The 5,238-nt window shown below is 38.9% G+C and overlaps 1 long non-coding RNA gene across 2 annotated transcripts; it reads right to left on the bottom strand.

The window, feature by feature from the left end:
• Positions 1 to 3,109: 3,109 nt before the first annotated feature.
• Positions 3,110 to 3,830, bottom strand: LOC122072116. 2 transcript variants are annotated; one of them, XR_006138336.1, is made up of 3 exons: positions 3,734 to 3,830; positions 3,592 to 3,660; positions 3,110 to 3,514 (listed from the first exon to the last, which is right to left on the bottom strand). It is a non-coding gene; the product is annotated as an uncharacterized LOC122072116 (long non-coding RNA). The 2 variants fall into 2 exon arrangements; XR_006138337.1 differs by lacking the exon at positions 3,734 to 3,830 and having other exon boundaries at positions 3,592 to 3,730.
• Between the last annotated feature and the right edge of the window lie 1,408 nt (positions 3,831 to 5,238).

Raw genomic sequence — 5,238 nt, forward strand, 5'->3', positions numbered from 1 at the left:
AAAAAAAAAAAAAAAAAAAAAAAAAAAAAAGAAGATGGAAAAGGGAAGAAGATAAGGAAAAGAAGTGAAACAAGGCAATGTAACACATCCGAGCTAGCCATCCCACCTAAACACAATCGGCAACATGGATCTTTGCCCTCCAAACAGCTCTATTTGATGTCATACTACTGTTAAGACCTAGCTTCTACATGTCTTTCCTTACCAACTCATCATTAGTCATTTTAGGTTTGCCCCCTAGCCCTTCTATTTCCTTCCCACTGGATCTGATCACTCCTTACGAAACATCCCAAAGCCTCCTATAACATGGCCATACCACCTTAAGCAGCATTCTCGAAGCTTGTCCTGAATCGGGGCCACTCCCAACTCAGCTCTTACCCCGTCATTCCTAACTCTATCTCTCCTAGTTTAGCCACACATCCATCTCAGCATCCGCATCTTTGCTACACTCAACCTATCTGTGTCACGCTTCTTGACTACCCAACATTCTGCCTCATACAACATAGCCGGTTTTACGACAGTCGTGTAGAACTTTTCTTTAAGCTTGAGAGGAATACGTCGATCGCACAACACTCTGAAAACACCTCTCCACTTCATCCATCCTAATTTAATTCTATGAGAGACATCATCATCTATCTCTCCATCCTTACCAATAATTGACCCCAAATATTTAAAACAATCAGTTTGCGGAATCTCTCTCTCCTCGAGTTTCACCACTTCAGTATCAGTCCTTGAACGAACAAAATTACAAAAGCCTATTAGTCAATGTTCTAGTCGATTCATAGGCTCAAGTTTTGACCAGATCTTCCCCCGTGATCGTGTTGACAACAAGTTTCGTTGCTGTTCCTTTCCAATATCCCCAAGGTAAAACCTTGACTGCCGAATAAAGACATCAAAGAGCACAAGGAAAGAATGCGATAATATGATTGTTGGCTCAGAAACAAGCGAGAGACGATGAAACCATAGCTTCAGTTTCTATGATGCATCCTTGACTGTGTCATACAACATAACTCGGTGAAACCGATAAAAACAAGCAGAGAGATTTTTTTTTTTTTTTGGGGGGGTTGGGGGGAGAGGACTAAAAACATGAAGATAGCAATAGTACAATAACTTGGTGACATGATAAAATTTAAAAGCAAGTATTTGTAATCTTTAAGTTGGCATTTTAGAAAACAAACCACTTCAATTGGACAATCATATTCAAAAAGAGTGACCAACATATGAGAATAACTATAAAAACCAAATACATACCAACAGGTAGTGATTACCTGCTGTTAGAAATTTCAACTGCCCATCTTCTGCAGGCTTTTGGAGCCTGAAACTGGAGCCTACTAAAATGTACTACAACTTGTAACTAGTAATCTATCACTTTGTAGCAAGGACACATTAAATATAATGAATGCAGAGACCACAAACAGTTAATACTTCTTACCTCTAAAAAATTAACACCCCAGTGGTTTTAATATGTCTACTAATCAATTTAGAAGTGACACCATTCAACTGTAGAAAATGTAAACATCTATTAACTGCCAATGCTCATCCAAAGAAAGATTTTTAACAAAGTAAACTTTGGAAGCACATAACTGCAATCTTAGTAAATTAATACCCATATTGTAATAGTGGAAATAAATAAGAACATTCTTTCAGTAGGTGAGATAGAAGTAATGATGCAATTGTTTTTCTGTTGTCAGGGGGCTGGTGTGTGACAATCATATTTGTCAAGGTGATGCCTATGCATCCAGGCACCTTGGTCGCTCATGCAACGCCTTGTTGGTCTCACCTCGATTTTCCACCCTTCAACAATGTCTAGGATCGCCTGAATGCCATGACAACTGTGGATGCAATGCAAATGTTTGAACATAACACCAAAATGGCCCAATATAAATGGCCATAAAAGTGCAGAAGGATGAATTTTCATTAAATATGCGGCTAAAAAGGCGTGAACATGAAAATGAGTTCCTCCATATTCTGACATAGAAGAAAGCTTTATAATCATGTAAAGATTTTAGGAATATAATTAGGTCAGATTGCTTAAACCATCACCCTGGCCCTGGCTCTGGCTCTGGGATTTCCTCTTCTTTAGCCATTAAATTCAGTTCAACAAAGGGAGTTTCAAGTACCCTTATTGATTTGATGTCCATATGCACTGTATTTTTTTACTTCCATGGTTTGCTTCCTCAGAAAAAGACATTCTGGACACTGAAACTTAAACCGTAGATAACCTTCAAAAGGCAACGAAGATACATCCAAGTTGTCCTGTAAGAGAGCTTGTTTAGTTGTGAAGAGAAGTGAAGTAAAGTAAAAGTATAGTGAAAACAAAATGGAAAGTTTTGCAATTTCTTATTTTACCCAAGGGTTTCGAATTAGCTCCCTCCCGATCATATTTCTCCCAAGATGAAAGAAAAGATAGGCAATCTCTCTTTTCAGAGCTTTTTTAAGTATGAACTGATCCCAATATGTATGATGGAATTAAATTGATTTCTACTTCAGGGTAACTAAATTTTGCTTCACTTTTCATCCAAAATATGGATAATATTTTTTCAATCGCATGGTAAAATTTAATTTCATTCTAACTTCACCTTACCAAACACAGGGTCTAAGTCACCTTAAATTCAAAAATGCTAGAATTTGAAGTTGGTACCAAAGGTATGTCTTTCTAATGCTCTCCATGTGCTCTTATAAACAATGCTAGGAATGGCAACAAGGGGGTTTCATCCATGCCATACCTGAACCTCCTTAAATAATGCTCAAACTTCTTTGCGCTGTGAAACTTGCACAGAGCTCACCTAATTTTAAAGCCTAAAGTTGATAGTGCTGTGATAACTATTCTGATTTCTGGTAATTGGAAATTACAAGAAATTAGCACTGTTGCCCATTCTTAGAAAATTCACATATGCCAGAATTTGGATATGAATATTCAGGTATTAATAGGGATTCAAATCTAATAACACACCAAAAAAAAAAAAGAGGATACAAAATGTCAGATATAGATACATTGGTCTCAAATGAATAAAATCAAGTAATATATTCAGTAAGCAAGCGACTGATAATAATTGTAGAGGAAAAAAATGCCATTGAAAGGAAAGAAAGGCTGATAAATATCCTTAGATCCTTGAAAAACAAAGACAATATCCATAAATCCATAATTTCCAAGATATATCAACAACTTAGAATGTATAAAAAAAATAGTAAAAGAAGAGCAAAGAAACTATTCAGCCGAGCTATCAAACAAATTATTCTGTTGTCAAATTAAGTCCTTCCGTGTAAGAGTAAAAGAAACTCTGCAATGCAAAATTGGGGGAGGAAAATCATCCATGATTTTACAAGAGAAAAAAATATAAGAAAAAACATCAGTGGACTGCTAAAAAATTTAACTAGGTTGATCCTCCTGAAAGAAATCCAGTAGGAGTTTCAACTGGAGGTTGGACAATTGTGCTTCTACACTTCACTGCTCCTTCGTTATATTCGTTGCTTCCAACAATTTCGTCTTTGAATTGATACGATTCACTTTCGAAACCTGAAATAGCAAATCACAAAATGATTGGATTGCAGAGAGATAGAGAGAGAAGCGGGAAATTTTACCAAGAAACCTACGAGTTTATGACCCAACCAAAATACGTCTTAGAAGAGGGTCACTTCTTTCTCACCACCAATCCTCTCATTCTGAAAACAACAAAGAAGTGAATGGACATTGGAAAACATGTATTCAAAAAATGGAAACGTCGAAGGTGCCTACCTCGGCGAGATAGGGAGCTTCTCTTCTTGTTACATTGTCTTAAGTTTCTCCCGAATTCTTGACCCAGTTTGGAAGTTGACCCGCTCCAATATATTTTGATGGCGACCCAAATGAGAAGTTGCCCGGATTGATAACAACCCGCGACTTAAAGTAGATGATATACTATTATCTTGTTGAACATGTAATCTCTATTTTACTTAATGAAACTTCTTCTTCATCCGTTGATGTAGCATACCATATCGGTTTGTGAACCTCGTTAAATTTCTATATTGGGTGAAGCTGATTTTGTTTATTTTTGTATTTCTTGGTGTTTGCTTATAACACATCCCTTAAGCGGTGCCTGCCCTTAGATTCGATCTTGCCCATTTGCAGATACCTAGTTTCAGCAGCACACCAATTGGGGACAAACTAGCGAGACACAAAACATGAGGGCCAAAGTGAAACAAGAGAGAGAAATAGTGTTCCGGCAATAGATGAGAGTTTTGAGCAAGGTGTGGATATATATATATAGGGAAAAGGACAAGTATTCTAGCGTAGTACCTAGGAATTATGAATGCTAACGGTATATTAGCTGTAGAATTTGGTCATCCTAAATATAACCGTTGGATGGAGAGAAAATGTCCAAAGCTTCAATCCACCATTGCTACACCTTATCTCTCCCCTAATTCTCAAGAATTCTACCACGTCGGTGTTGATAGGGTTTCAGATATGCCGTCGTTCATAGGAATTTTGCCACACCGGCGTTCATGTTAATAGTCGCAACCACCGATGACAATGAGCTCACCACGGAATCCTCAGATCTCCAAACTTTCTGGCATCGGTTGGAAGTTCTTTTCTTCAATTCATCAAGTTCGAGGACCGAATCGAGATCTGGCAATGGCTCCAGAGGCTCACCCTTACCGACACGAATGTCACCACCGGTAATGGCAATCGGAGCGAATGGGCCAACAAGGAGGGACAAAGAAGATGAATTTTTGAGGGTTTCTGATTAAAGAAAAAATAATGAGAGAATGAACAAGAGAATGGAAACAAAAACGCAGATGAAGGCCAAGGGTGTGTTGGTCTTCTGGGTTTCAGATTCAGGGTTTTGAGAAGAAGAAACGCGAGATTGGAAGAGAAACCTCGGTTGGCTTTCTTCGTCCAAAAATTCCATCTTTTTGTTTGGATTTGATGAAGCTGGAATTGGAGGTGGAGGTGGTGGTGGCCTGTCATGGAACAAAGGCGGAACTTAGCATCCAGATTGAGAGAGAGAGAGAGAGAGAGAGAGAGAGAGAGAGAGAGGGAGAAGAAGAGGAATCGGAGTGAGAGTCATAGTCGGAGAAGGAGGGAGACTGGGCAACGGATTGGGTCTGGGTGACGTTCTGGTCACTGCGGACGGATTGGGTCTAGGTGACATCGGCGGCCAGGAGCGCTGGGTCTTTCAGATGGGGCATCTGCTCCATCAATGGCAGCGGTGATTGCTGTATATCCACATGCATGGAGTCGGAATTGGTGTCGGTGTCGAT

The sequence above is a fragment of the Macadamia integrifolia genome, chromosome 2 (assembly GCF_013358625.1).
Source record: "Macadamia integrifolia cultivar HAES 741 chromosome 2, SCU_Mint_v3, whole genome shotgun sequence".
NCBI lineage: Eukaryota > Viridiplantae > Streptophyta > Magnoliopsida > Proteales > Proteaceae > Macadamia > Macadamia integrifolia.